The 22,491-nt window shown below is 45.5% G+C and overlaps 2 non-coding genes and 38 pseudogenes across 2 annotated transcripts; all 40 read right to left on the reverse strand.

Moving 5' to 3' along the window:
* Positions 1 to 594: 594 nt before the first annotated feature.
* Positions 595 to 713, reverse strand: LOC148270001 (5S ribosomal RNA; annotated as a pseudogene).
* A 561-nt stretch (positions 714 to 1,274) lies between these two features.
* LOC148270002 (5S ribosomal RNA) lies at positions 1,275 to 1,393 on the reverse strand (annotated as a pseudogene).
* A 560-nt stretch (positions 1,394 to 1,953) lies between these two features.
* LOC148270003 (5S ribosomal RNA) lies at positions 1,954 to 2,072 on the reverse strand (annotated as a pseudogene).
* Positions 2,073 to 2,632: 560 nt separating this feature from the next.
* Positions 2,633 to 2,751, reverse strand: LOC148270004 (5S ribosomal RNA; annotated as a pseudogene).
* A 205-nt stretch (positions 2,752 to 2,956) lies between these two features.
* Positions 2,957 to 3,075, reverse strand: LOC148270005 (5S ribosomal RNA; annotated as a pseudogene).
* A 206-nt stretch (positions 3,076 to 3,281) lies between these two features.
* On the reverse strand, positions 3,282 to 3,400 carry LOC148270006 (5S ribosomal RNA; annotated as a pseudogene).
* Positions 3,401 to 3,997: 597 nt separating this feature from the next.
* On the reverse strand, positions 3,998 to 4,116 carry LOC148270007 (5S ribosomal RNA). The gene has a single exon (XR_015814671.1). It is a non-coding gene; the product is annotated as a 5S ribosomal RNA (ribosomal RNA).
* A 561-nt stretch (positions 4,117 to 4,677) lies between these two features.
* Positions 4,678 to 4,795, reverse strand: LOC148270008 (5S ribosomal RNA; annotated as a pseudogene).
* A 207-nt stretch (positions 4,796 to 5,002) lies between these two features.
* Positions 5,003 to 5,121, reverse strand: LOC148270009 (5S ribosomal RNA; annotated as a pseudogene).
* Positions 5,122 to 5,328: 207 nt separating this feature from the next.
* Positions 5,329 to 5,447, reverse strand: LOC148270010 (5S ribosomal RNA; annotated as a pseudogene).
* Positions 5,448 to 5,653: 206 nt separating this feature from the next.
* Positions 5,654 to 5,773, reverse strand: LOC148270011 (5S ribosomal RNA; annotated as a pseudogene).
* A 560-nt stretch (positions 5,774 to 6,333) lies between these two features.
* LOC148270012 (5S ribosomal RNA) lies at positions 6,334 to 6,452 on the reverse strand (annotated as a pseudogene).
* A 205-nt stretch (positions 6,453 to 6,657) lies between these two features.
* On the reverse strand, positions 6,658 to 6,776 carry LOC148270013 (5S ribosomal RNA; annotated as a pseudogene).
* Positions 6,777 to 7,659: 883 nt separating this feature from the next.
* On the reverse strand, positions 7,660 to 7,778 carry LOC148270014 (5S ribosomal RNA; annotated as a pseudogene).
* Positions 7,779 to 7,982: 204 nt separating this feature from the next.
* LOC148270015 (5S ribosomal RNA) lies at positions 7,983 to 8,101 on the reverse strand (annotated as a pseudogene).
* A 203-nt stretch (positions 8,102 to 8,304) lies between these two features.
* On the reverse strand, positions 8,305 to 8,423 carry LOC148270016 (5S ribosomal RNA; annotated as a pseudogene).
* Positions 8,424 to 8,982: 559 nt separating this feature from the next.
* On the reverse strand, positions 8,983 to 9,101 carry LOC148270017 (5S ribosomal RNA; annotated as a pseudogene).
* A 560-nt stretch (positions 9,102 to 9,661) lies between these two features.
* LOC148270018 (5S ribosomal RNA) lies at positions 9,662 to 9,780 on the reverse strand (annotated as a pseudogene).
* A 532-nt stretch (positions 9,781 to 10,312) lies between these two features.
* Positions 10,313 to 10,431, reverse strand: LOC148270019 (5S ribosomal RNA; annotated as a pseudogene).
* Positions 10,432 to 10,637: 206 nt separating this feature from the next.
* On the reverse strand, positions 10,638 to 10,756 carry LOC148270020 (5S ribosomal RNA; annotated as a pseudogene).
* A 208-nt stretch (positions 10,757 to 10,964) lies between these two features.
* Positions 10,965 to 11,083, reverse strand: LOC148270021 (5S ribosomal RNA; annotated as a pseudogene).
* Positions 11,084 to 11,286: 203 nt separating this feature from the next.
* LOC148270022 (5S ribosomal RNA) lies at positions 11,287 to 11,405 on the reverse strand (annotated as a pseudogene).
* An 877-nt stretch (positions 11,406 to 12,282) lies between these two features.
* On the reverse strand, positions 12,283 to 12,401 carry LOC148270023 (5S ribosomal RNA). The gene has a single exon (XR_015816234.1). It is a non-coding gene; the product is annotated as a 5S ribosomal RNA (ribosomal RNA).
* A 532-nt stretch (positions 12,402 to 12,933) lies between these two features.
* Positions 12,934 to 13,052, reverse strand: LOC148270024 (5S ribosomal RNA; annotated as a pseudogene).
* Positions 13,053 to 13,612: 560 nt separating this feature from the next.
* Positions 13,613 to 13,731, reverse strand: LOC148270025 (5S ribosomal RNA; annotated as a pseudogene).
* A 1,487-nt stretch (positions 13,732 to 15,218) lies between these two features.
* On the reverse strand, positions 15,219 to 15,337 carry LOC148270026 (5S ribosomal RNA; annotated as a pseudogene).
* A 203-nt stretch (positions 15,338 to 15,540) lies between these two features.
* Positions 15,541 to 15,659, reverse strand: LOC148270027 (5S ribosomal RNA; annotated as a pseudogene).
* A 558-nt stretch (positions 15,660 to 16,217) lies between these two features.
* Positions 16,218 to 16,336, reverse strand: LOC148270028 (5S ribosomal RNA; annotated as a pseudogene).
* A 205-nt stretch (positions 16,337 to 16,541) lies between these two features.
* LOC148270029 (5S ribosomal RNA) lies at positions 16,542 to 16,660 on the reverse strand (annotated as a pseudogene).
* Positions 16,661 to 16,863: 203 nt separating this feature from the next.
* On the reverse strand, positions 16,864 to 16,982 carry LOC148270030 (5S ribosomal RNA; annotated as a pseudogene).
* A 232-nt stretch (positions 16,983 to 17,214) lies between these two features.
* Positions 17,215 to 17,336, reverse strand: LOC148270031 (5S ribosomal RNA; annotated as a pseudogene).
* A 206-nt stretch (positions 17,337 to 17,542) lies between these two features.
* On the reverse strand, positions 17,543 to 17,662 carry LOC148270032 (5S ribosomal RNA; annotated as a pseudogene).
* Positions 17,663 to 18,195: 533 nt separating this feature from the next.
* LOC148270033 (5S ribosomal RNA) lies at positions 18,196 to 18,314 on the reverse strand (annotated as a pseudogene).
* A 916-nt stretch (positions 18,315 to 19,230) lies between these two features.
* LOC148270034 (5S ribosomal RNA) lies at positions 19,231 to 19,349 on the reverse strand (annotated as a pseudogene).
* Positions 19,350 to 19,556: 207 nt separating this feature from the next.
* On the reverse strand, positions 19,557 to 19,675 carry LOC148270035 (5S ribosomal RNA; annotated as a pseudogene).
* Positions 19,676 to 20,236: 561 nt separating this feature from the next.
* LOC148270036 (5S ribosomal RNA) lies at positions 20,237 to 20,355 on the reverse strand (annotated as a pseudogene).
* A 562-nt stretch (positions 20,356 to 20,917) lies between these two features.
* Positions 20,918 to 21,036, reverse strand: LOC148270037 (5S ribosomal RNA; annotated as a pseudogene).
* A 204-nt stretch (positions 21,037 to 21,240) lies between these two features.
* Positions 21,241 to 21,359, reverse strand: LOC148270038 (5S ribosomal RNA; annotated as a pseudogene).
* A 532-nt stretch (positions 21,360 to 21,891) lies between these two features.
* On the reverse strand, positions 21,892 to 22,010 carry LOC148270039 (5S ribosomal RNA; annotated as a pseudogene).
* A 206-nt stretch (positions 22,011 to 22,216) lies between these two features.
* Positions 22,217 to 22,335, reverse strand: LOC148270040 (5S ribosomal RNA; annotated as a pseudogene).
* Positions 22,336 to 22,491: the final 156 nt, after the last annotated feature.

The raw sequence follows: 22,491 nt of genomic DNA on the forward strand, positions 1-22,491 counted from the left end.
ATCCGGTGCAATAGTGCTGGTATGATCTCACCGGTTTAATTTCGCGCTGCAAAGACATACACTTCTTCTCCTTTCTTCCCCCTCCCGTCATTTGTTTCCTTGTGCGTGCGCACTGCACCTCTCGTTCTCGTTCGAATATCAAGTAAAATGCCACGGCGCCGTGACTCACATTTGCGAATAAACCTGCGGACCATAACTCAAGTCGCGCGTAACGTTGAAATAATCAACTGCTAAAAAATGGGTGCAACACGAGGACTTCCCAAGAAAATGGGTGAAATATAAGGACTTCGCAGGAGGTCACCCATCCTAGTACTACTCTCGCTCAAGCATCCTTAACTTGCGGAGTTCTGATAGAATCTGATGCATTAGTGCTGGTATGATCGCTCATGTTTCATTCTGCGCTGCAAATACATACAATCTTTCTCCTTCCATCCCCCCTCCCGTCATTTGTTTCCTTGTGCGTGCACTCTGCATCTCTCCTTCTCGTTCTAATATCAAGTAAAATGCCTCGGCACCGTGACTCACCTTTGCGAATGAACCAGCAGTTCATAATTCTATTTGTGCGTAACGTCGAACGACCCATCCGAAAAAAAATGGGTGCAACACAAGGACTTCCCAGGAGGTCACCCATCCGAGTACTACTTTCGCCCAAGCACATTTAACTGCGGAGTTCTGATGTGATCCGATGCATTTGTGCTGGTATAATCGCACCGGTTTAATTTCGCGCTGCAAATACATACACTCCTTCTCCTTTCTTTCCCCTCCCGTCATTTGTTTCCTTGTGCGTGCGCACTGCATGTCTCATTCTCGTTCTAATATTAAGTAAAATGCCACGGCGCCGTGACTCACATTTGCGAATAAACCTGCGTACCATAATTCAAGTCGCGCGTAACATTGAAATAATCATCTGCAAAAAAATGGGTGCAACACGAGGACTTCCAAAGAAAATGGGTGAAATATAACGACTTCGAAGGAGGTCACCCATCCTAGTACTACTCTTGCCCAAGCACCCTTAACTTGCGGAGTTCTGATCGAATCTGATGCATTAGTGCTGGTATGGTCGCTCATATTTCATTCTATGCTGTAAATACATACACTCTTTCTCCTTCCATCCCCCCTCCCATCATATGTTTCCTTGTGCGTGCACTCTGCATCTCTCCTTCTCGTTCTAATATCAAGTAAAATGCTCCGGCACCGTGACTCACCTTTGCGAATGAACCAGCGGTTCATAATTCCATTCGCGCGTAACGTCGAATGATCCATCCGAAAAAAAATGGGTGCAACACGAGGACTTCCCAAGAGGTCTCCCATCCGAGTACTACTTTCGTCCAAACACATTTAACTGTGGACTTCTGATGTGATCCGATGCATTTGTGCTGGTATGATCGCACCTGTTTAATTTCGTGCTGCAAATACATACACTCCTTCTCCTTTCTTCCCCCTCCCATCATTTGTTTCCTTGTGCGTGCGCACTGCACCTCTCGTTCTCGTTCTAATATCAAGTAAAATGCCACGGCTCCGTGACTCACATTTTCGAATAAACCTGCGGACTATAATTCAAGTCTCGCGTAATGTCGAAATAATCATCTGCAAAAAAATGGGTGTAACACGAGGACTTCCCAAGAAAATAGATAAAATATAAAGACTTCGCATGAGGTAACCCATCCTAGTACTACTCTCGTCCAAGCGCCCTTACCTGCGGAGTTCTGATAGAATCTGTTGCATTAGTTCTGGTATGATCGCTCATGTTTCATTCTGCGCTGCAAATTCATACACTATTTCTCCTTCTATCCCCCCTCCCGTCATTTGTTTCCTTGTGCGTCCACTCTGCATCTCTCTTTCTCGTTCTAATATTAAGTAAAATGCCCCGGTACCGTGATTCACGTTTGTGAATGAACCAGCGGTTCATAATTCTATCTGCAAGTAACGTCGAACGACCCATCCGAAAAAAAATGGGTGCAACACAAGGACTTCCCAAGAGGTCACCCATCTGAGTACTACTTTCGCCCAAACACATTTAACTGCAGAGTTCTGATGTGATCCGATGCATTTGTGCTGGTATGATCGCACCTGTTTAATTTCGCGCTGCAAATACATACACTCCTTCTCCTTTCTTCCCCCTCCCGTCATTTGTTTCCTTGTGCGTGCGCACTGCACGTCTCGTTCTCGTTCTAATATCAAGTAAAATGTCACGGCGCCGTGACTCACATTTGCGAATAAACCTGCGGACTATAATTCAAGTCTCGCGTAATGTCGAGATAATCATCTGCAAAAAAATGGGTGCAACACGAGGACTTCCCAAGAAAATGGATAAAATATGAAGACTTCGTAGGAGGTAACCCATCCTAGTACTACTCTCGTCCAAGCACCCTTACCTGCGGAGTTCTGATAGAATCCGTTGCATTAGTGCTGGTATGATCGCTCATATTTTATTCTGCACTGCAAATTCATACACTTTTTCTCCTTCTATCCCCTCTCCCGTCATTTGTTTCCTTGTGCGTGCACTCTGCATCTCTCCTTCTCATTCTAATATCAAGTAAAATTCCCCGGCACCATGACTCAACTTTGCGAATGAACCAGCGGTTCATAATTCCATTCGAGCGTAACGTCGAACGACCCATCCAAAAAATAATGGGTGCGACACGAGGACTTCCCAGGAGGTCACCCATCCGAGTAGTACTCTCGCCCAAGCACACTAAACTGTGGAGTTATGATGGGATCCGGTGCATTAGTGCTGGTATGATCGCACCTGTTTTATTTCGCACTGCAAATACAAACAGTCCTTCTTCTTTCTTCCCCCTCCCGTCATTTGTTTCCTGGTGCGATCACACTTCACCTCTCCTTCTCATTCTAATATCAATTAAAATGCCCTTGTGTCTTAACTCACATTTGCGTATAAACCAACGGATCATAGTTCCAGTCGCGCGTAACGTCGAACGACCCATCTGAAAAAAAAAGGGTGCAACGCGAGAACTTCCTAAGAGGTAACCCATCCTTATACTACTCTCGTCAAAGCACAATTAACTGCGAAGTTCTGATGGGATCCGGTGCATTTGTGCTGGTGTGATCAGACCTATTTCATTTCCTGCTGATAATACATACACTCCTTCTCCTTCCCTCCCCCCTCCCATCATTTGTTTCCTTGTGCGTTCACACTGTACCTAACTTTTTCGTTCTAATATCGATTAAAATGTCCTTGCTTCTTGACTCACATTTGCGTATAAACCAGCGGACCATAGTTCCAGTCGTGCGTAACGTCGAACGACCCGTCTGAAAAAAAATTTGTGTGACACGAGGACTTCCAAGGAGGTCACCCATCCGAGTTCTAGTCTCGCCCAAGCACACTTAACTGCGGAGTTCTGATGGGATCCGGTGCATTAGTGCTGTTATTATCGCACCTGTTTAATTTCGCGCTGCAATACACTCCTTCTCCTATCTTCCCCCTCTCGTCATTTGTTTCCTTGTGCGTGCGCACTGCACCTCCCGTTTTCGTTCAAATATCAAGTAAAATACCACAGCACCGTGACTCACATTTGCGAATAAACCTGCAGACCATAATTCAACTCGCGCGTAACGTCGAAAGAATCTTCTACAAAAAAATGGGTGCAATATGAGAACTTCCCAAGAAAATGGGTGAAATATAAGGACTTCGAAGGAGGTGACCAATCCTAGTACTCCTCTCGCCCAAGCACCCTTAACATGCGGAGTTCTAATAGAATCCGTTGCATTGGTGCTGGTATGATCCCTTATGTTTCATTCTGCGCTACAAATACATACACTCTTTCTCCTTCCATCCCCGCTCCCATCATTTGTTTCCTTGTTCGTGCACTCTGCATCTCTTTTTTTTGTTCTAATATCAAGTAAAATTCCCCGGCACCTCTCCTTCTCATTCTAATATCGATTAAAATGCCCATGTTTCTTTAGTCACCGTTGCGTATAAACCAGCGGACCATAGCTCTAGTCACGCGTAACTTCGAACAACCCGTCTGAAAAAAAATTGATGCGACACGAGGACTTCCCAAGAGGTCACCCATCCGAGTACTAGTCTCGCCCAAGCACACTTAACTGCGGAGTTCTGATGAGATCCGGTGCATTAGTACTGGTATGATCGCACCTATTTAATTTCGCACTGCAAATACATACACTCCTTCTCCTTTCTTCCCCCTCCCATCATTTGTTTCTTTGTGCGTGCGCACTGCACCTCCTGTTCTCATTCTAATATCAAGTAAAATGCCACGGTGCCGTGACTCACATTTGTGAATAAACCTGCGCACCATAATTCAAGTCGCGCGTAAGGTCAAAAGAATCATCTACAAAAAAATGGGTGCAACACGAGGACTTCCCATGAAAATGGGTGAAATCTAAGGACTTCGCAGGAGGTCACCCATCCTAGTACTACTCTCGTTCAAGCACCCTTAACTTGTGGAGTTCTGATAGAATCAGTTGCATTAGTGCTGGTATGATCGCTCATGTTTCATTCTGCGCTGCAAATACATACACTCTTTCTCCTTCCATCCCCCCTCCCGTCATTTGTTTCCTTGTGCGTGCACTCTGCATCTCTCCTTCTCGTTCTAATATCAATTAAAGTGCCCCGGCACCTTGACTCACCTTTGCGAATGAAGCAGCTGATCATAATTCCATTAGCGCGTAACGTCGAACGACCCATCCGAAAAAAAATGGGTGCAACACGAGGACTTCCCAGGAGGACACCCATCCGAATACTACTCTCGCCAAGCACACTTAACTGCAGAGTTCTGATGGGAGCCGGTGCATTAGTGCTGGTATGATCGCACCTGTTTCACTTCGCGCTGCAAATACATACACTCCTTCTCCTTTCTTCCCCCTCCCGTCATTTGTTTCGTGGTGCGTTCACACTTCACCTCTCTTTTTCGTTCTAATATCAATACAAATGCCCTCGCGTGTTGATTCACATTTGCGTATAAACCAGCGGACCATAGTTCAAGTCGCGCGTAACGTCGAACGACCCATTTGAAAAAAAAAATAGGTGCAACACTATAACTTCCCAAGAGGTAACCCATCCTTGTACCACTTTCACCAAAGCACACTTAACTGCTGAGTTCTGATGGGATCCAGTGCATTTGTGCTGGTATGATCGCACCTGTTTCATTTTGTGCTGAAAATACATACACTCCTTCTCCTTCCTTCCCCCCTTCCATCATTTGTTTCCTTGTGCGTTCACACTGCACCTCTCCTTCTCGTTCTAATATCGATTAAAATGCCCCTGCTTCTTGACTCACATTTGCGTATTATCCAGCGGACAATAAGTCCAGTCGCGCGTAACGTCGAACAAACCTTTCTGAAAAAAAATTGGTGCGACACGAGGACTTCCCAGGAGGTCACCCATCCGAGTACTACTCTCGCCTAAGCACACTTAACTGTGGAGTTCAGATGGTATCCGGTGCATTAGTGCTGGTATGATCGCACAAATTTCATTTCGTGTTGAAAATACATACACTCCTTCTCCTTCCCTCCCCCCTTCCATCATTTGTTTCCTTGTACGTTCACACTGCACCTCTCTTTTTCGTTCTAATATCGATTACAATGCCCCTGCTTCTTGACTCACATTTACGTATAAACCAGCAGACCATAGTTCCAGTCGCGCGTAACGTCGAACGAACCGTCTGAAAAAAAATTGGTGCGACACTAGAACTTCTCAAAGAGGTCACCCATCCAAGTACTACTATCACCCAAGCACACTTAAATGCGGAGTTCTGATGGGATCCGGTGCATTAGTACTAGTATGATCGCTCCTGTTTAATTTTGCGCTGCAAATAGATACACTCCTTCTCTTTTCTTCCCTCTCCCGTCATTTGTTTCCTTATGCGTGCGCACTGCACCTCCCGTTCTCCTTCAAATATCAAGTAAAATGCCACGGTGCCATGACTCACATTTGCGAATAAACTTGCGGACCATAATTCAGGTCGCGTGTAATATCGAAAGAATCATCTTCAAAAAAATGGGTGCAACACGAGGACTTCCCAAGAAAATGGGTGAAATATAAGGACTTCGCAGGAGGTCACCCATCCTAGTACTACTCTCGCCCAAGCACGCTTACCTGCGGAGTCCTAATAGAATCCGTTGCATTAGTGCTGGTATGATCGCTCATGTTTCATTCTGCGCTGCAAATACATACACTCTTTCTCCTTCCATCCCCCCTTCCATCATTTGTTTCCTTGTGCGTCCACTCTGCATCTTTCCTTCTTGTTCTAATATCAAATAATATGCCCCGGCACGATGACTCACCTTTGCGAATGAACCAGCGGTTTATAATTCCATTCGCACGTAACGTCGAATGACCCATTCGAAAAAATATGGGTGCAACAAGAGGACATCCCAGGAGGTCACCCATTCGAGTACTACTCTCGCCCAAGCACACTTAACTGCGGAGTTCTGATGGGATCCGGTGCATTAGTGCAGGTATTATCGCACCTGTTTCATTTCGCAATGCAAATACATACACTCCTTCTCCTTTCTTCCCCTTCCCATCATTTGTTTCCTGGTGCGTTCACACTTCACCTCTCCTTCTCGTTCTAATGTCAATTAAAATGCCCTTGTGTCTTGACTCACATTTTCATATAAACCTCGGACCATAGTTCCAGTCGCGCGTAACGTTGAACGACCCATCTGAAAAAAAAATGGGTGCAACACGAGAACTTCTCAGGAGGCAACCCATCCTTGTACTACTTTCACCAAAGCACACTTAACTGCGGAGTTCTGATGGGATCAGGTGCATTTGTGCTGGTTTGATCGCACCTGTTTCATTTTGTGCTGAAAATGCATACACTCCTTCTCCTTCCCTCCCCCCTCCCGTTATTTGTTTCCTTGTACATTCACACTCCACCTCTCCTTCTCTTTCTAATATCGATTAAAATGGCCCTGCTTCTTGACTCACATTTGCGTATAAACCAGCAGACCAAAGCTCTAGTCGCGCGTAACGTCGAACGACCCGTCTGAAAAAAAATTGGTGCGACACAAGGACTTCCGAAGAGGTCACCCATCTGAGAACTACTCTCGCCAAGCACACTTAACTACGGATTTCTGATGGGATTCGGTGCATTAGTACTGGTATGATAGCACCTGTTTAATTTCGCGCTGCAAGTACATACACTCTTTCTCTTTTCTTCCCCCTCCCGTCATTTGTTTCCTTGAGCGTGCGTACTACACCTCCTGTTCTCGTTCTAATATCAAGTAAAATGCCACGGCGCTGTTACTCGCATTTGCGAATAAACCTGCGGACCATAATCGAAGTCGTGTAACGTCGAAAAAATCATCTGCAAAAAAATGGGTGCAACACGAGGACTTCCCAAGAAAATGGGTGAAGTATAAGGACTTCGCAGGAGGTCACGCATCCTAGTACTACTCTCGCCCAAACACCCTTAACTTGCGGAGTTCTGATAGAATCTGTTGCATTAGTGCTGCTATGATCGCTCATGTTTCATTCTGCGCTGCAAATACATACACTCTTTCTCCTTCCATCCCACCTCTCGTCATTTGTTTCTTTGTGCATGCACTCTGCATCACTCCTTCTCGTTCTAATATCAATTAAAATGCCCCGGTACCATGACTCACCTTTGCAAATGATCCAGCAATTCCTAATTTCATTCGCGCGTAACGTCGAACGACCCATCCGAAAAAAAAAGGGTGTAACACGAGAACTTCCCAAGAGGTCACCCATCCGAGTACTACTCTCGTCCAAGCACACTTAACTGCCGAGTTCTGATGGGATACGGTAAATTAGTGCTGGTATGATCGCACCTGTTTCTTTTCGTGCTGCAAATAAATACACTCCTCCTTTCTTCCCCCTCCCGTCATCTGTTTCCTGGTGCGTTCACACTTCACCTCTCCTTCTCATTCTAATATCAATTAAAATGCCCCTGCGTCTTGACTCACATTTGCGTATAAACCAGCGGACCATAGTTCCAGTGGCGCGTAACGTCGAACGACCCACATGAAAAAAAAAATGACTGCAACACGAGAACTTCCCAGGAGGTAACCCATCCTTGTACTACTTTTGCCAGAGCACACTTAACTGCGGAGTTCTGATGGGATCCGGTGCATTTGTGCTGGTATGATCGCACCTGTTTCATTTCCTGCTGAAAATACATACACTCCTTCTCCTTCCCTCCCCTCTCCCATCATTTGTTTCCTTGTGCGTTCACACTGTACCTCTCCTTATTCTAAAATTGATTAAAATGCCCCTGCCTCTTGACTCACATTTGCGTATAAACCAGCTGACCATAGTTCCAGCCGCGCGTAACATCGAACGACCCGTTTGAAAAAAAATTGGTGCGACACGAGGACTTCCCAGGAGATCACCCTTCCGAGTACTACTCTCGCTCAAGCACACTTAACTGCGGAGTTCTGATGGGATCCAGTGCATTAGTGCTGGTATGATCGCACCTGTTTAATTTTGCGCTGCAAATACATACACTCCTTCTCCTTTCTTCCCCCTCCCGTCATTTGTTTCCTTGTGCATGCGCACTACACCTCCCGTTCTCGTTCTAATATCAAGTAAAATGCCACAGCGCCGTAACTCACATTTGCGAATAAACCTGCGGACCATAATTCAGGTCACACGTGATGTCGAAAAAATCATCTGCAAAAAAATGGGTGCAACACGAAGACTTCCTAATAAAACGGGTGAAATATATGGACTTCGTAGGAGGTCACCCATCCTAGTACTACTCTCGCCCAAGCACCCTTAACTGAGGAGTTATGATAGAATCCGTTGCATTAGTGCTGGTATGATCGCTCATGTTTCATTATGCACTGCAAATACATACACTCTTTCTCCTTCAATCCCCTCTACCGTCATTTGTTTCCATGTGCGTGCACCTTGCATCTCTCCATCTCGTTCTAATAACAAGTAAAATGCCCCGGTACCGTGACTCACCTTTGCGAAAGAGCCAGCGGTTCATAATTCCTTTCGCGCGTAACATCGAATGACCCATTTGAAAAAAATGGGTGCAACACGAGGACTTCCCAAGAGGTCACCCATTCGAGTACTACTCTCGCCGAAGCACACTTAACTGCGGAGTTCTGATGGGATCTGGTGCATTGATGCTGGTATGATCGCACCTCTTTCATTTCGCACTGCAAATACATACACTCCTTCTCCTGTCTTCCCCCTCCCATCATTTGTTTCCTTATGCGTGCGCACTGCACCTCCCGTTCTCGTTCTAATATCAAGTAAAATGCCACGGCGCCGTGACTCACATTTGCGAATAAACCTGCGGACCATAATTCAAGTCACGTGTAACGTCGAAAGAATCATCTGCAAAAAAATGGGTGCAACACGAGGACTTCCCAATAAAATGGGTGAAATATAAGGACTTCGCAGGAGGTCACCCATCCCAATACTACTCTCGCCCAAACACCCATAACTTGCGGAGTTCTGATAGAATCCGTTGCATTAGTGCTAGTATGATCGCTCATGTTTAATTCTGCGCTGTAAATACATACACTCTTTCTCGTTCCATCCCCCTCCCGTCATTTGTTTCCTCGTGCGTGCACTCTGCATCTCTCATTCTCGTTCTAATATCAAGTAAAATACCCCGGCACCGTGACTCACCTTTGCGAATGAACCAGCGGTTCATAATTCCCTTCGCGCGTAACGTCGATCGACCCATCCGAAAAAAAATGGGTGCAACACGAGAACTTCCCAGGAGGTCACCCATCTGAGTACAACTCTCGCCCAAGGACACTTAACTGCGGAGTTTTGATGGGATACGGTGCATTAGTGCTGGTATGATCGCACCTATTTCATTTAGAGCTGCAAATACATACACTCCTTCTCCTTTCTTCCCCCTCCCGTCATTAGTTTTTTGGTGCGTTCAAACTTCACCTCTCCTTCTCGTTCTAATATCAATTAAAATGCCTCTGCGTCTTGACTCACATTTATGTATAAACTAGCAGACCATAGTTCCAGTTGTGCGTAATGTTGAAAGACCCATCAGAAAAACAAATGGGTGCAACACGAGAACTTCCCAGGAGGTAACCTATAATTGTACTACTTTCGCCAAAACACACTTTATTGCGGAGTTCTAATGGGATCCGGTGCATTTGTTCTGGTATGATCGAACCTGTTTCATTTCGTGCTGCAAATACATACACTCCTTCTCCTTCCCTCCCTCCTCCCATCATTTGTTTCCTTGTGCGTTCACACTGCACCACTCCTTTTCGTTCTAATATCGATTAAAATGACCCTGCTTCTTGACTAACATTTGCGTATAAGCCAGCGGACCATAGTTCCAGTCGCGGATAACGTCGAGCGACCCATCTGAAAAAAAAATGGGTGCAACACGAGAACTTCCCAGGAGGTAACCCATCCTTGTACTACTTGCGCGAAAGCACACTTAACTGCGGAGTTATGATGGGATCCGGTGCATTTGTGCTGGTATGATCGCACCTGTTTCATTTCGTGCTGAAAATACATATATTCCTTCTCTTTCCCTCTCCCCTCCCATCATTTGTTTCCTTGTGCATTCACACTGCATCTCTCCTTCTCGTTCTAATATTGATTAAAATGCCCCTGCTTCTTGACTCTAATTTGCGTATAAACCAGCGGACCATAGTTCCAGTCGGGCGTAACGTCGAACGACCCGTCTGAAAAAAAATTAGTGCGACACGAGGAATTCCTAGGAGGTCCCCGATCCGAGTACTACTCTTGCCCAAGCATACATAACTGCGGAGTTCTGATGGGATCCGGTGCATTAGTACTAGTATAATCGCACCTGTTTAATTTCGCGTTGTAAATACATACACTCCTTCTCCTTTCTTCCCCCTCCCGTCATTTTTTTCTTGGTGCGTTCACACTTCACCTCTCCTTCTCGTTCCAATATCAATTAAAATGCCCCTGCCTCTTGTCTCACATTTGCGTATAAACAAGCAGACCATAGTTCCAGTGGCGCGTAACGTCGAACGACCTATCTGAAAAAACAAAAAAGGTGTAACCCGAGAACTTCCCATGAGGTAACCCATCCTTGTACTACTTTCGCCAAAGCACACTTAACTGCGTAGTTCTGATGGGATCCGGTGCATTTGTGCTGGTATGATCGCACCTGTTTCATTTGGTGCTGAAAATACATACACTCCTTCTTCTGTCCCCCCTCCCATCATTAATTTCCTTGTGCATTCACACTGCACCTCTCTTTCTCGTTCTAATATTGATTAAAATGCCCCTGCTTCTTAACTCACATTTGCATATAAAACAGCGGACCATAGTTCCAGTCGCGCGTAACGTCGAATGACCCGTCTAAAAAAAAATTGGTGCGACACGAGGAATTCTCAAGAGGTCACCCATCCGAGTACTACTCTCGCCCAAGCACACTTAACTGCGAAGTTCTGATGGGTTCCGGTGCATTAGTGCTGGCATGATCGCAACAGTTTAATTTTGCGCTGCAAATACATACATTCCTTCTCCATTCTTCCCTCTCTCGTCATTTGTTTCCTTGTGCGTGCGCATTGTACCTCCTGTTCTTTTTAAAATATCAAGTGAAATGCCACGGCGCTGTGACTCACATTTGCGAATAAACCTGCGGACCATAATTCAAGTTGCGCGGAATGTCGAAAGAATCATCTGCAAAAAAATGGGTTCAACACGAGGACTTCCCAAGAAAATGGGTGAAATATAAGGACTTCGCAGGAGGTCACCCATCCTAGTACTACTCTCGCCCAAGCACCCTTAACTTGCGGAGTTCTGATAGAATCCGTTGCATTAGTGCTGGTATGGTCGCTCATGTTTCATTCTGCGCTGCAAATACATATGCTCTTTCTCCTTCCATCCCCCCTCCTGTCATTTGTTTCCTTGTACGTGCACTCTGGATCTCTCTTTCTTGTTCTAATATCACGTAAAATGCCCCGACAGCGTGACTCACCTTTGCGAATGAACCAGCGGTTCATAATTCCATTCACTCGTAACGTCGAACGACCCATCCAAAAAAAAATGGGTGCAACACAAGGACATCCCAGGAGGTCACCCATCCGAGTACTACTCTCGCCAAAGCACACTTAACTGTGGAGTTCTGATGGGATCCGGTGCATTTATGATCATACCTGTTTCATTATACGCTGCAAATACATACACTCTTTCTCCTTCCATCCCCCCTCCCGTCATTTGTTTCCTTCTGCGTGCACTCTGCTCTCTCATTCTCCTTCTAATATCAAGTAAAATGCCCCGGTAATGTGACTCACATTTGCGAATGAACCAGCGGTTCATAATTCCATTCGCGCGTAACGTCGAACGACCCATCCGAGAAAAAATAGGCGCAACACGAGGACTTCCTAAGAGGTCACCCATCTGAGTACTACTCTCGCCCAAGCACACTTAACTACGGAGTTCTGATGGGATCCGGTGCATTAGTGCTGGTATGATCGCACCTGTTTCATTTCGCTCTGCAAATACATACACTCCTTCTCCTTTCTTCCCCCTCTCGTCATTTGTTTCCTAGTGCGTTCACACTTCACCTCTTCTTCTCGTTCTAATATCAATTAAAATGCCCCTGCGTCTTGACTCACATTTGCGTATAAAGCAGCGGACCATAATTCCAGTCGCGCGTAACGTCGAACGACCCTTCTGAAAAAAAAAGTGGGTGCAACACTAGAACTTCCCAGGATGTAACCCATCCTTGTACTACTTTCGCCAAAAGACACTTAACTGCGGACTTCTGATGGGATCCGGTGCGTTTATGCTGGTATGATCGCGCCTGTTTCATTTGGTGCTGAAAATACATACACCCCTTCTCCTTCCCTCCCCTATCCCATCATTTGTTTCCTTGTGCGTTCACACTGCACCTCTCCTTCTCGTTCTAATAAAGATTAAAATTCCCTTACTTCTTGACTCACATTTGCGTATAAACCAGCGGACCATTGCTCCAGTCGCGCGTAACGTCGAACAACCCATCTGAAAAAAAATTGGTGCCACACGAGGACTTTCTAAGAGGTCACCCATCCAAGTACTACTCTCGCCCAAGCACACTTAACTGTGGAGTTCTGATGGGATCTGGTGCATTAGTGCTGCTATGATCGCACCTATTTAATTTCGCGCTGCAAATACATACACTCTTTCTCCTTTCTTCCCCCTCCCATCATTTGTTTCCTTGTGCGTCCGCACTGTACCTCATGTTCTCGTTCAAATATCAAGAAAAATGTCACGGCGCCGTGACTCACATTTGCGAATAAACCTGCGGATAATAATTAAAGTTGCGCGTAATTTCGAAAGAATTATCTGTAAAAAAATGGGTGCAACACGAGGACTTCCCAAGAAAATGAGTGAAATATAAGGACTTCGCAAGAGGTCACCCATCCTAGTACTACTCTCGCCCAAACACCCTTAACTTGCGGAGTTCTGATAGAATCCGTTTCATTAGTTCTGGTATGATCGCTTATGTTTCATTCTGCGCTGCAAATACATACACTCTTTCTCCTTCCATCCCCCTCCCGTCATTTGTTTCCTTGTGCATGCACTATGCATCTCTCCTTCTCGTTCTACTATCAAGTAAAATGCCCCGGCACCGTGACTCATCTTTGCGAATGAACCAGTGGTTCATAATTCCATTCGCGCGTAACGTCGAACGACCCATCCGAAAATAAATGGGTGCAACACGAGGACTTCCCAAGAGGTCACCCATCCAAGTACTACTCTCGCCCAAGAACACTTAACTGTGGAGTTCTGATGGGATCCGGTGAATTAGTGCTGGTATGATCGCACCTATTTGATTTTGCGCTGCAAATACATACACTCCTTCTCCTTTCTTCCCCCTCCTGTCATTTGTTTCCTGGTGCGTTCACACTTCACCTCTCCTTCTCGATCTAATATCAATTAAAATGCCCCTGCGTCTTGACTCACATTTGCGTATAAACCAGCGGACCCTAGTTACAGTCGCGCGTAACATCGAACGACCCATCTGAAAAAAAAAATTAGTGCAAGACGAGAACTTCCCAGGAGGTGACCCATCCTTGTACTACTTTCGCTAAAGCACACTTAACTGTGGAGTTCTGATGGGATCCGGCGTATTAATGCTAGTATGATCAAACTTGTTTCATTTCGTGCTGAAAATACATACACTCCTTCTCCTTCCCTCCCCCCTCCCGTCATTTGTTTCTTTGTGCCTACACACTACACCACTCCTTCTCGTTCTAATATCGATTAAAATGCCATACTTCTTGACTCACATTTGCGTATAATCCAGCGGACCATAGTTCCAATCGCACTAAACGTCGAACGACCCGTCTGATAAAAAATTGGTGCGACACGAGGACTTTCCAGGAGGTCACCCATCCTAGTACTACTCTCGCCCAAGCACACTTAACTGTGGAGTTCTGATGGTAGTCGGTGCATTAGTGCTAGTATGATTGCACCTGTTTAATTTTGCGCTGTAAATACATACACTCCTTCTCCTTTCTTCCCCATCCCGTCATTTGTTTCCTTGTGCGTGCGCACTACACCTCCCGTTCTCGTTCTAATATCAAGTAAAATGCTACGGCGCCGTGACTTACATTTTCAAATAAACCTGCGGACCATAATTCAAGTCGCGCGTAACGTCGAAAGAATCATCTGTAAAAAAATGGGTGCAACATGAGAACTTCCCAAGAAAATGGGTGAATTATAAGGACTTCGCAGGAGGTCAACCATCCTAGTACTATTTTCGCCCAAGCACCCTTAACTTGCGAAGTTCTTATAGAATCCGTTGCATTAGTGTTGGTATGATCGCTCATGTTCCATTCTGTGCTGCAAATACATACACCCTTTCTCCTTCCATCCCCCTTCCCGTCATTTGTTTCCTTGTGCGTGCACTCTAGATCTCTCATTCTCGTTATAATATCAAGTAAAATGCCCCGGCACCGTGACTCACCTTTGCGAATAAACCAGTGGTTCATAATTCTATTCGCGCGTAACGTCGAACGACCCATCCGAGTACTACTCTCGCCCAAGCACACTTAACTGCAGAGTTTTGATGGGATCCGGTGCATTAGTGCTAGTATGATCGCACCTGTTTCATTTCGCGCTGCAAATACATACATTCCTTCTCCTTTCTTCCCCTACCCGTCAATTGTTTCCTGGTGCGTTCACACTTCACCTCTCTTCCTCGTTCTAATATCAATTAAAATACCCTTGTGTCTTGACTCACATTTGCGTATAAACCAGCGGACCATAGTTCCAGTCGCGCGTAACGTCGAACGACCTATTTGAAAAAAAAAGGGTGCAACACGAGAACTTCCCAGGAGGTAACCCATCCTTGTACTACTTTCGCCAAAGCACACTTAACTACGGAGTTCTGATAGGATCTGGTGCATTTGTGCTGTTATTATCGCACCTGTTTCATTTCGTGCTGAAAATACATACACTCCTCCGTCCCTCCCACCTCCCATTATTTGTTTCCTTGCGGGTTCACACTGAACCTCTTCTTCTCGTTCTAATATCGATTAAAATGCCCCTGGATCTTGACTAATTTTTGCGTATAAACAATCAGACCATAGTTCCAGTCGTGCTTAACATCGAACGACCCGTCTGAAAAAAAATTGGTGCGACACGAGGACTTCCCAGGAGGTCACCCATACGAGTACTACTCTCGCCCAAGCACACTTAACTGCGGAGTTCTGATGGGATCCGGTGCATTAATGCCGGTATGATCGAACCTGTTTAATTTCGCGCTTCAAATACATACACTCCTTCTTCTTTCTTCCCCCTCCCGTCATTTGTTTACTTGTGCGTGCGCACTACACCTCTCGTTCTCGTTCAAATATCAACTAAAATACCACGGCACCGTGACTCACATTTACGAATAAACCTACGGACCATAATTCAAGTCGCGCGTAATGTCGAAAGAATCATCTGCAAAAAAATGGGTGCAACACTAGGACTTCCCAAGAAAATGGGCGAAATATAAGGACTTCGCAGGAGGTCACCCATCCTAGACTCTCGCCCAAATAACCTTAACTTGCGGAGTTCTGATAGAATCCGTTGCATTAGTGCTGGTATGGTCGCTCATGTTTCATTCTGCGCTGCAAATACATACACTCTTTCTCCTTCCATCCCCCCTCCCGTCATTTGTTTCCTTGTGCGTGCACTCTGCATCTATCATTCTCGTTCTAATATCAAGTAAAATGCCCTGGCACCGTGACTCACCCTTGCGAATGATCCAGCGGTTCATAATTCCATTCGCGCGTAACGTCGAACGACCCATCCAAAAAATAAATGGGCGCATCACGAGGACTTCCCAGGAGGTCACCCATCGAAGTACTACTCTCACCCAAGCACACTTAACTGTGAAGTTCTGAGGAGATCCGGTGCATTAGTGCTGGTATGATCACACCTGTTTTATTTTGCGCTGCAAATACATACACACCTTCTCTTTTCTTCTCCCTTCTGTGATTTGTTTCCTGGTGCATTCACACTTCACTTCTCCTTCTCGTTCTAATATATTTTAAAATGCCCCTGCGTCTTGACTCAAATATACGTATAAACCAGCGGACCATAGTTCCAGTCGCGCGTAATGTCGAACGATCCATCTGAAAAAAAAAGGGTACAACACGAGAACTTCACAGGAGGTAACCCATCCTTGTACTACTTCCGTCAAAGCACACTTAACTGCGAAGTTCTGATGGGATATGGTGCATTTATGCTGGTATGATCGCACCTGTTTCATTTCGTGCTGAAAATACATGCACTCCTCCTTCCCTCCCCCCTCCCATCATTTTTTTCCTTGTGTGTTCACACTACACCACTCATTCTCATTCTAATATCGATTAAAATGCCCCTGCTTCTTGACTCACATTTGTGTATAAACCAGCGGACCATAGTTCCAGTCACTCGTAACATCGAACGACCCATCTGAAAAAAAATTTGTGCGAAATGAGGACATCCTAGGAGGTCACCCATCCGAATACTACTCTCGCCCAAGCACACTTAACTGCGGAGTTCTGATGGGATCCGGTGCTTTAGTGCTGGTATGATCGCACCTGTTTAATTTCGCACTTCAAATACATACATTCCTTCTCCTTTCTTCCCCGTCCCGTTATTTGTTTCCTTGTGCGTGCGCACTTCACCTCCCATTCTCTTCAAATATCAAGTAAAATGCCACGGCGCTATGACTCACATTTGCGAGTAAACCTACGGACCATAATTCAAGTCGCGCGTAACGTCGAAAGAATCATCTGCAAAAAAATAGGTGCAACACGAGGACTTCCCAAGAAAATGGGCGAAATATAAGGACTTCGCAGGAGGTCACCCATCCTAGTACTACTCTCGCCCAAGCACCCTTAACTTGCGGAGTTCTGATAGAATCCGTTGCATTAGTGCTGGTATGATCGCTCATGTTTCATTCTGCACTGCAAATATATACATTCTTTCACCTTCCAACCCCCCTCCCGTCATTTGTTTCCTTGTGCGTGCACTTTGCATCTATCCTTCTCATTCTAATATCAAGTAAAATGCCCCGACACCGTGACTCACCTTTGCGAATGAACCAACGGTACAAAATTCCATTCGTGCGTAAACGTCAAACGACCCATCAGAAAAAAATTGGTGCAACACGAGGACTTCCCAGGAGGTCACCCATCCTGGGTACTACTCTCGTCCAAGCACACTTAATTGCGGAGTTCTGATGGGATCTGGTGCATTAGTGCTGGTATGATCGCACCTATTTCATTTGGCGCTGCAAATAAATACACTCCTTCTCCTTTCTTCCCCCTCCCGTCATTTGCTTCCTGGTGCGTTCACACTCACCTCTCCTTCTCGCTCTAATATCAATTAAAATGCCCCTGCGTCTTGACTCACATTTGTGTATAAACTAGCGGACTATAGTTCCAGTCGCGCGTAACGTCGAACGGCCCATCTGAAGAAAAAAAAATGGGTGCAACACGAGAATTTCCCAGGAGGTAACCCATCCTTGTACTACTTTCGCCAAAGCACACTTAAATGCAGAGTTTTGATGGGATCCGCTGCATTTGTGCTGGTATGAAGGCAGCTGTTTCACTTTGTGCTGAAAATGCATACACTCCTTCTCCTTCCCTCCCCCATCCCATCATTTGTTTCTTTGTGCGTTCACACTGCACCTCTCCTTCTCGTTCTAATATCGATTAAAATAACCCTTCTTCTGGACTCACATTTGCGTATAAATCAGAGGACCATAATTCCAGTCGCGCGTAACGTCGAACGACCCATCTGAATAAAAATTTGTGCGACACAAGGACTTCCCAGGAGGTACCCTATACGAGTACTACTCTCGCCCAAGCACACTTAACTGCGGAGTTCTGATGGGATCCGGTGCTTTAGTGCTGGTATAATCGCACCTGTTTAATTTTGCATTGCAAATACATACACTCCTTCTCCTTTCTTCCCTATCCCGCTATTTGTTTCCTTGTGCGTGCGCACTGCACCTCCCGTTCTCATTCTAATATCAAGTAAAATGCCACGGCACCGTGACTCACATTTGCGAATAAACCTGCAGACCATAATTCAAGTCGCGCGTAACGTCGATACAATCATCTGCAAAAAAATGGATGCAACACGAGGACTTCCCAAGAAAATGGGGAAATATAAGGACTTCGCAGGAGGTCACCCATCCTAGTACTACTCTCGCCCAAGCACCCTTAACTTTCGGAGTTCTGATAGAATCCGCTGCATTAGTGCTGGTGTGATCGCTCATGTTTCATTATGCACTGCAAATATATACACTTTTTCTCATTCCATCCCCCCTCCCGTCATTTGTTTCCTTGTGCGTGCACTCTGCATCTCTCCTTCTCGTTCTAATATCAAGTAAAATGCCCCGGCACCGTGACTAACCTTTTCGAATGAACCAACGGTTCATAATTCCATTCGCGAGTAACGTCGAACGACCCATCCGAAAAAAAATGGGTGCAACACGAGGACTTCCCAAGAAAATGGGGGAAATGTAAGGACTTCGCAGCAGGTCACCCATCCTAGTACTACTCTCGCCCAAGCACCCTTAAGTTTCGAAGTTATGATAGAATCTGCTGCATTAGTGCTGGTATGATAGCTCATGTTTCATTATGCGCTGAAAATACATACACTTTTTCTCCTTCCATCCCTCCTCCCGTCATTTGTTTCCTTGTGCGTGCACTCTGCATCTCTACTTCTAGTTTTAATATCAAGTAAAATGCCCCGGCACCGTGACTTACCATTGCGAATGAACCAGCGGTTCATAATTCTATTCGCGCGTAACGTCCATCGACCCATCCGAAAAAAAATGGGTGCAACACGAGAACTTCCCAGGAGGTCACCCATCCGAGTAATACTTTAGCCCAAGCACACTTAACTGCTGAGTTCTGATGGGATCCGGTGCATTAGTGCTGGTATGATCGCACATTTTTCATTTCGTGCTGTAAATACATACACTCCTTCTCCTTTCTTCCCCCTCCCATCATTTGTTTCCTGGTGCGTTCACACTTCACCTCTCCTTCTTATTCTGATATCAATTAAAATGCCCGTACGTCTTGACTCACATTTGCGTATAAACCAGCGGACCATAGTTCCAGTCGCGCGTAACGTCGAACGACCCATCTGAAAAAAAAAATAGGTACAACACGAGAACTTCCCAGGAGCTCACCCATCCGAGTACTACTCTAGCCCAAGCACACTTAACTGCGGAGTTCTGATGGGATCCGATGCATTAGTGCTGGTATGACCGCACCTGTTTAATTTCGCGCTCCAAATACATACACTCCTTCTCCTTTCTTCCCCCTCCCGTCATTTGTTTCCTTGTTCGTGCGCACTGTACCTCCCGTTCTTGTTCAAATATCAAGTAAAATGCCACGGTGCCCTGGCTAAATTTGTGAATAAACCTGCGGACCATAATTCAAGTCGCGCGTAACGTCGAAAGAATCATCTGCAAAAAAAATGGGTGCAACACGAGGACTTCCCAAGAAAATGGATGAAATATAAGGACTTCGCAGGAGGTCGCCCATCCTAGTATTACTCTCGCCCAAACACCCTTAACTTGCGGAGTTCTGATAGAATCCGGTACATTTATGCGGGTATGATCACACCTGTTTCATTTGGTGCTGAAAATACATATACTCTTTCTCCTTCCATCGCCCATCCCGTCATTTATTTCCTTGTGCGTGTACTCTGTATCTCTCCTTCTCGTTCTAATATCAACTAAAATGCCCCAGCACCATGACTCACCTTTGCGAATGAACCAGCGGTTCATAATTCCATTCGTGCATAACGTCAAACGACCCATCCGAAAAAAAAAGGGTGCAACACGAGAACTTCCCAGGAGGTAACCCATCCTTGTACTACTTTCGCCAAAGCACACTTAACTGCGGAGTTCTGATGGGATTCGGTGCATTTGTTTTGGTATGATCGCACCTGTTTCATTTCGAGCTGAAAATACATACACTCCTTCTCCTTCACTCCCCCCTCCAATCATTTGTTTCCTTGTGTGTGCGCACTGCACCTCCCGTTCTCGTTCTAATATCAAGTAAAATGCAACGGTGTCGTGACTCACATTTGCGAATAAACCTGCAGACCATAATTCAAGTCGCGCGTAACGTTGAAACAATCATCTACAAAAAAATGGGTGCAAGACGAGGACTTCCCAAGAAAATGGGTGAAATATAAGGACTTCGAAGGAGGTGACCCATCCTAGTACTACTCTCGCCCAAGTACCCTTAACTTGCGGAGTTCTGATAGAATCTGTTGCATTAGTGCTGGTATGATCGTTCATGTTTCATTCTGCACTACAAAAACATACACTCTTTCTCCTTCCATCACCCCTCCCGTCATTTGTTTCCTTGTGCGTGCACTCTGCATCTCTCTTTCTCGTTCTAATATCAAGTAAAATGCCCCGGCACCGTGACTCACTTTTGCGATCGAAGCAGCAGTTCATAATTCCATTTGCGCGTAACGTCGAACGACCCATCCGAAAAAAAATGGGTGCAACACGAGGACTTCCGAGGAGGTCACCCATCCAAGTACTACTCTCGCCCAAGCACACTTAACTGCGGAGTTCTGATGGAATCCGGTGCATTAATGCTGGTATGATTGCACCTGTTTCATTTCGCACTGTAAATAAATACACTCCTTCTCCTTTCTTCCCCCTCCCGTCATTGTTTCCTAGTGCGTTCACACTTCATCTCTCCTTCTCATTTTAATATCAATTAAAATTCCCCTGCGTCTTGACTCCCATTTGCGTATAAACCAGCGGACTATAATTCCAGTCGCGCGTAACGTCGAACGACCCATTTGAAAAAAAATTTGTACGACACGAGGACTTCAAAGGAAGTCACCCATCCAAGTACTACTCTCGCCCAAGCACAATTAACTACGGAGTTCTGATGGGATCCGGTGCATTAATGTTAGTATGATCGCACCTGTTTAATTTTGCGCTTCGAATACATACACTCCTTCTCATTTCTTCCCCCTCCCGTCATTTGTTTCCTTGTGCGTGCGCACTGCACCTTTCGTTCTCGTTCTAATATCAACTAAAATGCCATAGCGCCGTGACTCATATTTGCGAATAAACCCATCGGACCATAATTCAAGTCGCGCGTAACGTCGAAAGAATCATCTGCAAAAAAATGGGTGAAATATAAGGACTTCACAGGAGGTCACCCATCGTAGTACTACTCTCGCCAAAGCACCCTTAACTTGCGGAGTTCTGATAGAATCCGTTGCATTAGTGCTGGTATGATCGCTCATGTTTCATTCTGTGCTGCAAATACATACACTCTTTCTCCTTCCATCCCCCCTCCCGTCATTTGTTTCCTTGTGCGTGCACTCTGCATCTCTCATTCTCGTTCTCATATCAAGTAAAATGCCCCGGCACCGTGACACATCTTTGCGAATGAACCAGCGGTGCATAATTCCATTCGCGCGTAACGTCGAACGACCCATCCGAAAAAAAATGGGTGCAACACGAGGACTTCCGAGGAGGTCACCCATCCAAGTACTACTCTCGCCCAAGCACACTTAACTGCGGAGTTCTGATGGAATCCGGTGCATTAATGCTGGTATAATTGCACCTGTTTCATTTCGCACTGTAAATAAATACACTCCTTATCCTTTCTTCCCCCTCCCGTCATTGTTTCCTAGTGCGTTCACACTTCATCTCTCCTTCTCATTTTAATATCAATTAAAATCCCCCTGCGTCTTGACTCCCATTTACGTATAAACCAGCGGACCATAATTCCAGTCGCGCGTAACGTTGAACGACCCATCTGAAAAAAAAAATGGGTGCATCACGAGAACTTCCCAGGAGGTAACCCATCCTTGTACTACTTTCACCAAAGCACACTTAACAGCGGAGTTCTGATGGGATCCGGTGCCTTTATGCTGGTATGAACGCACCTGTTTCATTTCGTACTGAAAATACATACACTCCTTCTCCTTCCCTCCCCCTCCCATCATTTGTTTCCTTGTGAGTTCACACTGCACCTCTCCTTCTCGTTCTAAAATCGATTAAAATGCCCCTGCTTCTTGACTCATATTTTCATATAAACTAGCGG

This window comes from Carica papaya, chromosome 1, assembly GCF_054855325.1.
Source record: "Carica papaya isolate Zhongbai chromosome 1, ASM5485532v1, whole genome shotgun sequence".
Lineage (NCBI taxonomy): Eukaryota > Viridiplantae > Streptophyta > Magnoliopsida > Brassicales > Caricaceae > Carica > Carica papaya.